The sequence below is a fragment of the Podarcis filfolensis genome (assembly GCF_964270895.1).
Source record: "Podarcis filfolensis genome assembly, chromosome: 1".
Classification (NCBI taxonomy): Eukaryota; Metazoa; Chordata; class Lepidosauria; order Squamata; family Lacertidae; genus Podarcis; species Podarcis filfolensis.
Genome location: NC_139604.1, coordinates 36,420,063 through 36,432,286, shown reverse-complemented (window position 1 = coordinate 36,432,286; position 12,224 = coordinate 36,420,063). Strand labels below are relative to the sequence as shown.

General features: G+C 38.6%; 1 long non-coding RNA gene across 1 annotated transcript; it reads right to left on the bottom strand.

Moving 5' to 3' along the window:
• Positions 1-960: 960 nt before the first annotated feature.
• On the bottom strand, positions 961-8,243 carry LOC310748024. Its single transcript, XR_014541067.1, has 2 exons — positions 8,016-8,243; positions 961-1,258 (listed from the first exon to the last, which is right to left on the bottom strand). It is a non-coding gene; the product is annotated as an uncharacterized lncRNA (long non-coding RNA).
• Positions 8,244-12,224: the final 3,981 nt, after the last annotated feature.

The following is a 12,224-nucleotide window of genomic DNA, read 5'->3' as shown; positions in this document are numbered from 1 at the left end:
GAAAATGCATACTTTTTGTTTAAGCAATACATACTTAGGGCATGGTTCCAGAGAGATATAGGAACTCAGAGCTCATAACTGAAAGAGTCAATTTTGAGGACAGATTTGATTTGAGGGGATTTAATTTCCAAGTAAACATGCACAGGAATGTACTATAGAATTCACTTGTAGGGGAAAGCATTGTTTAGTAACACTTGGGAGGACTAGACTAAGGATAATTTGTCAGAGTACTTTGACAAGTGTTGAAAAGTATAAGTTTTGTCTATACACACACACACACACACACACACACACGTATATTGAAAAGGCTTGTGTGTGTGATTGAAATGGTATATAAAGTAGGAAACATCCATTTAAAATGTGGCCAGCAATCTCTGTATCTGTATATCCTAGACAAGAAATCCCCAGAAGTAGTAGTAATAATAATAATAATAATAATAATAATAATAATTATTATTATTATTATTATTATTATTATTATTTTAGAGTTTATTGACAGACACAATCAAGTTACACATTATCGGACAGTGATCACTTTTTTGCCCTAGAGAAACATAAAGTAAACTGGCCTGTTGGATTATGGCTGCTCTCATGATAAATGATAGTAGGGAACAGGGTGGTCTAATTAAGAGTTAGCATTTGAACACGTGTCATACAGTGTGGAGTGATGTCACCATGGACACATGGCTAATTAAAACTCAAGTCTGCGTAAACTTGTAGACAACTTCTAAATGAAACTGCCATCCAACTCTTATTAAACTTTCCATGACAAACACCATTACAAAAAATTATTGAGGTCAGGGGTAGCTAGAAAAGGTATATGGAAGATGTGAGGGCACAGCAAATACAATACCTTTGCTTCCTCTACAGGAGACTGAGGCTCACGTGTCTTTGAGAACTAAAAGCCATAGTGTTGCGAACGTCAACATTCTTCCAGCGAGACGGTGATGGGAAAATAAATTGCAACTGCATTTTTGACATGTTTAATGCATACAGTTTATACACAGGAAATCTTCACTATACTCCCGTTCTGTAAGCAACACATAAATAACATGTCAGTAGTGTGCTAAGCCTGAATTCTCTCAGGAGTTCATCCTGAAAGAGGAAAATTCAAAATGATTTACCGTCTACATCTGCAGTCCTCGCAGCTTCATCGGTTTCTACTATTGGCAGTGGCGGCAGGGGAGGCTGAGGCATAAAACAGCTCTTTAACAATCTCACTGAAGAGATATATGGTGAGCCTATGGATGAGGCTAGCCTATCACAAGAAGAAGGAAGGGAAAGCATGTGGTGAAATTGGTTCAGGCACCAATGCTGTCTTCTCTTGCTCCATTCTTTTGCTTGCATCTCTGGGTCTTCTGCCATGCTCATCCCCTGTTCCTGAAAAAGCTTTCCCATCACTTCTGTTTGTCAATCCCATTCTGTTGTGGTGAAATTAATGAGATGAAGGCATTAGAATGTTTCTTATATTCTCTCTCTCTCTCTCTCTCTCTCTCACACACACACACACACACACACGTATGTCGCCTCAATCATGCAAACACTCATATCCAGACTAGAGTAGTGTACTCCATGTGAAATTGCCTTTGAAGATGATTCAGAAACTTCAACTGGTACATAAATATGGCCACTTGATTGCTCTTTTGGGGACAGATGGTAGGGTCATATTGTGATACTGTAGCAGTTGCACTGGTTACCAGTATGTTCTCAGGCCCCATGCAAAGAGTAGCAAACCATGAAGACTTCCGGAGGTGGCGCCATCGGCAATGGCGGAATCCCTCTAGTTCTGAGGGACATAGCTCCGCGGAAATCGGGTCTTGCCGCTACGGCGAAGCGGGGACCCCTCTGAAACCACAGGCGGGTGAAATTAGACTGCAGCAGCGAAGAGCATCAGCATCTGGCACTTTCAGCGCCCCCCCCAATCTGCAAAGGAGCCCGGTTACGAGCTCCGGAGCGTAACAGGGTGTTTGGCACGGTGCTGAGAGTCAATTGCTTCTTCCATGGAGTGAAGCCGCACAGCTGTTGCCGGAGAGCGCTGACCTTTTTCCTGTGACAATTTGGCTATCAAACAACTACCCGTGAGTAGATCAAGCTTAAAGACCGGGGAATAAGGGGGAAAAATACTAATTTGGTACCGAAGCGGGAAGGTGTAAACAGGAAGTCCGCCTTCCGTTTCTTGTAAACAGATCAAAGCAAAGACTGTTTCAGCTAAGACCCTGAAAATCGCGTTAAAAAGACTCAAATCCTAACATCAATATAAGAGAACTCTCTCCCTGAGGTGCAGGAGAGGGGAGGGAGAAGGGGAAGTACTTTTTGCCTGCAAAAAAAAAAGAGAGAGAAAAGGGAACAAAGACCACCACTTAATGCCTGGGAACGGACTGCCAAGGGACAATAGAACTGCCGTACTGTGAATCGTGCTGTTTATGGACAATGCAACTTTTTGACAGCTAACTCTGTAAGAGAGATACTTTGATTCTGAAGGGTTTCTCCGGACTTGAAACTGTTGTGTACTTCGTTAAAGGGGGGATTTGTGAAAGTTGGAAAAGTTACTTTATTGTTACAAGTTTTGATTGTTACTGTGTCCCCCTAGAGGAACTTTGAAATTGCTACAATTGGCCAGGGAATTTTCCACTCTAAACTGGCCAGGGGAATTTTCCACTATAAAACAAGTTCTAACCGTGGGACTGACCTTGATCCTTAGATAAAGTGTTATGGCAAATTTGCCTCAGGAAAAAACAAGATCGGGTAAAATTAGACTGCAGCAGTGAAGAGCATCAGTATCTGGCCCTTCTGCTCCACCAGGGGAAGATTCTGCTCAAGTTGGGCTTAAAGGAATGGCATCTGAAGAGGGTTTAGCTTCAGCATTAGGAAAAAAATTTGAATCTTTGGAAAAATTAAGTAAACAAGTTGCTGAAGCGACAACTAAAATTGACCAAAACACCTCAAGCATCAATAACTTGGGGCAGAAGGTGAACTCAAATACAGAATCTATTGAGAAACTGCTGCAGGAATCTACTTTGAATCGAAAAACAGCTGAAGAAGCAAAGGAAAAAGTATTGGCTGTAGAGGAAAAGATACCACCGATATGTAGGCAGCTCGAGGATCACAAGTCATTGCTGTCTATGATTGAATTAAAAGAAAAACAGACAAATTTAAGGATCAGGGCTGTACCTGAACTTGAGAAAGATAGCTTGAGTGATTTTCTTACGCAGGAATTTGCAGACTTTTGGAACTTAGATTCAGATAAGCTAGATTTCAAGATAGTAAGTGCTTTTAGACTTGGAAGAGGGTGAGAGACTGTTTGATTACCCTCCGAGCAAAAGAGGAGAGAGACAAAATATTGAGTCTGCACTTCCAGAAGACCTTGGAAATAAACGAATCAAGAGTGGAGATATTTAAGGACATCCCGAAATACCTTTTGGATCTTAGGTCCAATTATGGAGATCTGGTGGCCCTGTTGAGAGGAAATAGAACCATTGTTAGGTGGGAATTCCCCCAAGGCCTATCCTTTACCTTCAAAGGGAGAAAGTTTAAAATAAGATCAGTGGAAGATAAAGAAATTTTTTTGAGAGAGCATGGAGAAGACCTGCAAAAAGAAGCTGAAGAAGAGCCAAGAGCATTAAAACCAGGAATACAAGACATAGCATCACTACCTTTGGGATTGCACAAGCTAGAGAAAGTGATACCACCGTCAGAACAAGAACAACTATTGCGAGTAGTTGGAGGAAAAGCAAAATAAACACACCATGTCTCTGCAACTATTAAGTTGGAATATTCATGGCTTTAATTCCCCGGAGAAAAGGAAAAAAGTCTTTCATCTGTTGAAAAAGGAACAATTGGACTTGATTTGTTTACAGGAAACATGTGATAAGGCTACATAGGAAAGTATTGACTAATAAAAGATTGGGTCAAGAGTTTATTTCATCGGACAAGGTCAAAAAGAGAGGAGTAGTAATCTATGCAAAAGAGAGCCTATCACCGAAATTCATTTTTAAAGATGACCAAGGAAGATTTGTGGCAATTGAAATCCAAACACAAGGAGAAAAATTTTTGATAGTAGGAGTATATGCACCAAATGAGGGGAAATCTGAATTTTTTAAGAAGTTGCATGAGACATTGTTGGACTATATGGATTACAACATTATCATGATGGGAGATATGAATGGAGTGGTATCTACAAACATGGACAAGTCACAGAGACAGGTAGTTACCAAAGATGGCAGACTACCAAAAACCTTTTTTGAGATGACTGACAATATGGACTTGATTGACATTTGGAGAATAAAGAATTCCTTGGGTAGAGAGGGAACCTTCTTCTCTGAAGCCAAAATCATATGGACAAGAATTGACCAACTCTGGATAACTAGAGGACTGGCACCTAAGACTCGAAAAGTGGAAATTTGCCCTAAAACTTGCTCTGACCATAATGCTGTGAAAATGGAGATGAAATTAACACCAACCGGTTCCTTCAGATGGAGGATGAATGACACCTTGTTTAGAGACCAAGAGGTTACCAAGAAGGCCCAAAAAACCTTGAGAGACTATTTTGAGATAAATATGAACACCACCATCGAAAAAAGAGTAATCTGGGACACAAGCAAAGCAGTTATGAGGGGGTTTCTAATTCAACAGAATGCAATAAAGAAGAGAACTCAAAATGAGAAAAAAGACAAAATTTTGGAAAAAATAAAAGAGGGTGAGAAGAAACTGAGAGCGAAACCAAAGTCACAAGAGATTCTGAGAGAAATAAATTATATCAAGTTCAATACATGAAGATGATGAATCAGGAAATAGAATGGAAAATTAAACAGATGAGACAAAGGACATTTGAATCGGCTAATAAATGTGGAAAATTGTTAGCCTGGCAAATGAAAAAAAGACAAAAACTTAACACCATTACCAACTTGGAAGTGGAAGGAAAGAATATTCAGAATCCAGTGGAAATTAGAAAATGCTTCCAGAGGTACTTTAAACAGTTATATACACAAGGGCCACAGAAAGAGTTTGATATAGACCAATTCTTGAAAACAAATGGACTACAAAAAATCTCTCAAGAAAATAAGTTAATGTTGAACCATAAAATAACAGAACAGGAGGTGGAAGGTGCCATCAGAATATGCAGTTGGGCAAATCTCCAGGGCCGGATGGTTTAACCTCAAAATATTATAGATCTTTGAAAGATTGGATAATTCAACCACTAAAGGAGGTCTGCAATGAAATTTTGGAGGGGAAAAAAGCGCCAGAGTCATGGAAGGAAGCCTATATTACACTTATACCGAAAAATGAGTCTGAAAAGACACAACTTAAGAACTACCGCCCCATATCCCTGCTTAATGTGGATTATAAAATTTTTGCAGATATTTTGGCTAAAAGGCTAAAAAAAGTATTAGTGGAGGAGATACATAAAGACCAAGCTGGTTTTCTCCCGGGTAGACACTTGTCTGACAATACGAGGAATATAATTAACATTTTGGAGAAGTTGCAAGTGAACATTAATACTAAAGCAGTCTTAATCTTTGTAGATGCGGAGAAAGCCTTTGATAATATTTCTTGGAGTTTTATGAAGAAAAATCTTCAGGGGATGGGGGTTGGTCAAGGGTTTGAAAATGGTATAAGTGCAATTTATTCAGAACAAAAGGCTAAACTAATAGTTAATCACGTGGTGACAGAGGAATTTAAGATAGAGAAAGGGACACGACAAGGCTGCCCAATTTCCCCATTGCTTTTTATTTCGGTCCTGGAGGTTTTGCTAAATATGATCAGAAGGGACCGTTTGATTAAAGGTATACAGGTCGGAGCTAAACAGTACAAATTGAAAGCTTTTGCAGATGACTTAGTACTGACGTTACAGGAGCCAGAATCTAGTACGAAAAGAGTATTAGAACTGATTCAAGAATTTGGTCATGTGGCAGGATTTAAGTTGAACAAGTTAAAAACTAAAGTTCTTGAGAAAAACTTAACACCGATTGAGAAAGAGAGGTTTCAGAAGGAGACAGGTTTAACATTGGTTAAGAAAGTAAAATACCTGGGGGTTAATATGACCGCTAAGAACTTAAACCTATTTAAAATTATGAGAAATGTTGGTCAGAAGTGAAAAAGGATCTAGAAATATGGTCAAATTTGAAGCTTTCCTTGTTAGGTCGAATTGCTGTTATAAAGATGAATGTATTGCCAAGAATGTTATTTTTGTTTCAATCGTTGCAAATTTTGGACCAAATGGACTGTTTCAAGAAGTGGCAGAGAGACATTTCTAGATTTGTTTGGCAGGGCAAGAAGCCCAGAATAAAATTTAAAATACTAACTGATGTAAAGGAAAGAGGTGGATTTGCCCTGCCAGACCTTAAACTCTATTATGAATCAGCAGCATTCTGCTGCTTGAAAGAATGGCTGCTTCTTGAGAACACAGACATTTTGGATTTAGAAGGTTTTAATAATGTTTTTGGGTGGCATGCATATTTGTGGTATGACAAGGTTAAAGCACACAAAGCATTTAAAAATCATATTGTCAGGAAAGCATTGTTTAATGTCTGGATAAGATATAAGGATTTACTTGAAAATAAAACCCCAGGGTGGTTGTCACTGATGGAAGCAAAGGCTCAGAAAAAGCTCAATATGGAGGCCAAATGGCCGAAATATTGGGGAATTTTGGAACAAGAAGGAGACAAATTGAAATTGCAGAGTTTTGAGAAATTAAAAGATAAAGTGCGAGACTGGCTTCACTATTATCAAATAAGGGAGGCTTACAATTTGGACAAAAAAATTGGCTTCCAGGTGGAAAAATCAAAATTGGAAACAGAACTGTTAGATCCCAAAACAAAGATACTTTCAAGAATGTATAACTTGCTGTTGAAATGGAATACTCAGGATGAAACGGTTAAATCTGCTATGATTAAATGGGCACAAGATGTTGGACATAACATTATGTTTGCTGACTGGGAACAGTTGTGGACCACAGGTATGAAATTTACGGCATGTAATGCCTTAAGAGAGAATATTATGAAAATGATATACAGGTGGTACATGACACCAGTCAAGCTTGCAAAAATCTATCATTTGCCCGATAATAAATGTTGGAAATGCAAAGAAAATGAAGGTACATTCTTTCACCTTTGGTGGACGTGCCCAAGGATAAAGGCTTTCTGGGAGATGATATATAACGAAATGAAAAAGGTATTTAAATATACCTTCTTGAAGAAACCAGAGGCCTTTCTCCTGGGCATGGTCGGCCAATTGGTGTCAAAGAAGGATAGAACTTTCTTTATGTACGCTACAACAGCAGCAAGAATACTCATCGCAAGGTATTGGAAGACACAAGATTTACCCACCCTGGAAGAATGGCAGATGAAAGTGATGGACTATATGGAACTGGCGGAAATGACTGGCAGAATCCGAGACCAGGGAGAAGAGTTGGTGGAAGAAGATTGGAAGAAATTTAAAAACTATTTGCAGAAACATTGTAAAATTAATGAATGTTAAAATGATGTTGGATTGAAATCAAGCGGCCTTAGCAACAAGGTTAATAAGAGTATGTAAAAATGGATTGATAACGGATGAAAATATAAAGTTATAATATGTTGAGATATAGAGTTAAGATAAAAGAAAGAGGGTAAGGATTTGCTGAATTAACCATGTGAACGGGAATACAAAAAAGGGAGGTGTGAGGAGGTCAGGGAAATAAGAAAACGAAATTTAAGATATGAAAAAATTGATTTGTTTTTAATTATTTTTTATCTACTTTTTCTGTATTTTTTTATCTTTTTTCTATGTATTTTTGTATTGTTTTTCTTTTTCTGCTTTTTTATTTTGTAATTTTCTTCTTTTTGTAAAACTTCAATAAATATCTTAAGAAAAAACAAAGACTAGCAAACCATGAAAATTGTTGAGTTTTTGTTGTTGTTGTTTTTGTTTCTTTTTCCATTGCATTATCTCCGGTTTTCCCCTGACATTTTGCCGGTTTGCAAAAACACCCCAAAACCAGGACATGTCAGGATTTTCCTTGACATATGCAAGCCTACCTTTAAAGTTTTTTCTTCTGCCTGTACTGTCAGAGGCCGCTGTCTAACAACTCATGGGAGTCACAAGAAGAGCAAGTTTTGTTGCACTCGGGTCTTGCTTGAAGGCTTCCCATATGCATCTGGTTGGATAATTGAAAGCAGGATGCTAGGCTGGATGGGCCTTTGACCTGATCCAACAGAGCTCTTATGGATTCTTATGGATCACCTTCATCCATGTGTCCATACATATTGTCCTGCTGTTAAGAGCAGAAGGACTGGTAAACAATAGAGACAAGTCCTTTCTAGTTGTGGTACCTATTTTAATGGAACGCCCTCCCAAGGACTATGTGGCTGGTCACATCAGTGCTAGTCTTCAAAAAGGCATTGAAGGCTATCTGTTTTAGCTAGGTATATATATATATATATATATATATATATATATAAAATCTTTAGATTTTTTAATCTGCTGGTTGTTTCATTTGTGGCAATGTACATATATCCAAGTCTAAAAAGAGGCATAAAATGAAGTTGATTAATCTGTTGTTATTGACTGTTGGCTGGCATTGAGACTGGTGTTTGGATGTGACATTATTGAATTATACTTTTATTTCAGTATACCACCTTGAAAGGGCATTGCCATGTAAGGTGGCAGATCTTTTAAATATATGCATGCGAACAAAAATAATGATGGTGGCGCCAAGTTATGAGGAGCCTTTGAGCATGATGGACCACCTCCTCCTTGCTGTTGCTGCTGTCCTTTAGCTCCATCTCCCAATCCACACAGCACTCCAGATGGGAGAGAGCAAGGGGAGTGAAGGTTCTGCTCATTTCAATTGTTTACAAGTGACAAATGAACTGGCAGCAGGGCAAGGAGGCTGACCCCCGATGCCATCCCTTGGATGGAAAATGAAAAACTATTAATACACAACTGCAGTCATTGGTTAGGCTGTGTTCACAAGCAAAGAGCCAGTTCATGTCCTGAGGAAGTGTACCTGTGGTCCTTCTGGAACTGTACCTGACAATAGCGGAGGGTTGCAAGTATTTGAATGCTTCGTCACATTAAAAGCACAGAAACAGTCAAACCTTGGTTGTCGAACTTAATCCATTCTGGAAGTCCATTCGGCTTCCGAAACATTAGACAACCGAGGCGCGACTTCCGATTGGCTGCAGGAGCTTCCTGCACTAAAGTGGTAGCCACGTCGGACGTTCAACTTCTGAAAAACATTCAAAAACTGGAACACTTCTGGTTTTTCGGCATTCAGGAGCCGAAACGTATGGCAACAGAGGCGTTCAGGAGCCGAGGTTTGACTGTACCCCTTCTCGCAGATATGCTAACTTTCCATGGGCAGGGAGTTTGTGTGATGCAAAAAGCATTTGGCCATATCTCCCCTGCAATTTGAGGTGGTGCATTCACAGCAGAACCACGTGACTTTGGATATTTTCAAAGTAGAAAAGCTATATACAAATATTTTTGATAAAATAAATGATTCCTAAGTTTTCTGAATGTATAGACTCAAGTTCACAAAAAACTTATCCATATATGTGCAGTTATCACTTGATACCATGATTGTGTGAAATTTTTAGAGTCAGTCATCACACCACATGATGAATTGTCATGAACAATTTCAATTACACTTCAGTAAATTGCCTAATACTTTAAGGTGAAACCTATGTGCAGATATTTTTTTGAGACAGTACTCACCAGTATAGAATAACAGAACTTCTTTTTGCTGCCCATGGCAGCCATTTTGTGCTGGAACCCACAGCACTATTATCAATATATGAGTATTGGCATATGTTTTTTTACCAAACAAAGCACTGCCCACGTGACAAGTTTGGCTATATTTCATCATATGGTGGCCATTATAGAAATTCCAAGTGTGAATTCGCCTTGACAATGGCATGTTGGTTATTAAGTGTTGGCTCAACAAAACTGTGCTTTCTGCACTTCTAGTCTAATTCTTAACAGCTCCACAGTACATGTAGAACACATATCAGGTATAAATAAATGATTCTACATTCCTTCCTGATAACATATTCCCATGCAGAGCTCAAAATTAGAGGGAATATGAAGTGTTCTATTAATTGCATGAATGTTGATTTGTTAAAATTGTGCACTAATTGGCAAGATCTGTGTGTGGTAGGCTTCCTCAATATGTGTTAGATTATATTAACGTAACCTTATGTCCTGTATATCAGACATTAAGCATTTTGTAAGAGTAATTGTTAAGCTGCGTATAATTGGCTGATTACCAGTATAAACCAAAAGTGACAAGATGGAGGTGTAGCAGGAATCGCTTGAGCAAGAGGTAGAGCTGACGTGAAGGAACAGAAGTGGAATTTTCAGTCAAATCCCGCTCTTTTCACAGGGCCTTGACATTATGCGCTTAATAGGGATGTATGAAGATGTTGGTTAAAAAAGAACCCCCCAAAAAACCTAGTACTGGAGGACAATTTTAATTGTTTAAATTTCTAATCCATAGACACCACTCTGTAGTCTTGAAGGCATTAATATTTACCAAATTAAAATTGTGTGTGTGTTGCTTATTCTTCCTTGACAGATGTCTCCATCCCTCCCTATACCTCAGATTTGTCTATTGAAAAATAAAGTGTCTGGCCCTATGCATGCTTATTCAGTAAAGGCAACAAAGGATAAAAAAGGGAAGGGAAGTACAGTGGTACCTGGTTTAAGAGCAGTCCAGTTTAAGAATGATTCAGTTTATAAACTCTGCAAAACTGGAAATAGTGTCCTGGTTTGAGAACTTTACCTCAGTCTAAGAACGAAATCTGAACATTGGAAGGGCACCGGCGGCGGGAGGCCTCGTTAGGGAAAGCGTGCCTTGGTTTAAGAACGGTTTCAGTTTGAGAACGGACTTCCGGAACAGATTAAGTTCATAAACCAAGTTACCACTGTAGTAAGGAAGCTTTAAACACTGAAGGATTTGGGTTTAATTATTGGTGGCAACTCTCATGTTGTTGTAAATCAAGGAGAGGGCAGGTCTTATGATTCCCTCCAGATATTGCCAGACTACAACTCCAACCATTCCATTGGCCATACAGACTGGGGCTGTTGGCAGCTGAAGTCCAACAACATACCCAGGGTAATAGACACCCTATCCATGAGTCACTCATTTTTGTGTGATGTCTACTTTGGGCTGAAGTCAACTACTTTGCTATGTGTCCATTTACAGACCTTGAATGAATCGAACTAGATGTATATGTGAATATGCCCCCATCCCACTCTGTAATCTCTGTGTGTGCGAGTACACACTCTTTGTCCTTATTTTCATTCATTTATTTCACTGAAGAAACTGAATGCCATAAAAGCAGGTAAACAGAAAGAAGGTCTGTGGAGGAGGCAGGAAGCAGGTACCAAAGAGCATGATTCAAATGTTTCTCATTTCTGTACTTCATGCAAAAAAAAAAAAAAGTTTAACCTCTGGCAAAAGCTTTAATAAAATATAAATAACAAGGAAGAGCTTTAAGTGGAGAATGTTAAGGCAACAGCAGTGTAATTTAGAAAACCCCATCAAACTTGGTCGTCCTGAAAACTGCAGCAAATATAGCAGAAAGCCAGACCCCCCCCCCCTTTGCAAGCATCCCATATGTTGACATTGAATCAAACAGTGCATAAACTATACTTGAGTTTTAATTAAAAGGAAAACTGATAAATTACTAAGATTCTGGTGTTCTCGAGATGGCTATCTGTTATAAAAACTCATTTTTGTGTCTAACGTGCTATCTCTAGCATATGAAATGGTTTCTGGATTAATTTTTATCATAAATGGAAATTATGCCATAAATACATGTATATCATTAAAAAACATTTTCTCCCTAGTTCTTACCAAGCAAAAACAATAAGATTAGCAAAAACTATAGCACATCACAGTGCACGGAAGTTTAGGAATTGAGGTGACCATCAGATGCTTATGGAAAAATTAGCAATTAACAAAAAATTAACCAGAAGGAAATTGCCTGCTAATTTTTTTTTAAGAAACAAAGGTTAATCTAAAATGACTACCAGCCCTTGAAAGGTTAACTGTCAGATTAAATAACAGGGACAAAGAGTGGTCACTGGGTACCTGGGGGAATGAAGCATTGAACTTACTCCAGTTCACATAATTTACAAAGAGATTAGCTCCTTTATGTCTCTTGTAAACTTGTGCAAAGAAGGTCTTACATTCCACAGACCTAGCAAACACCAGGCCCCAATTGGTCATGGGAGATTCT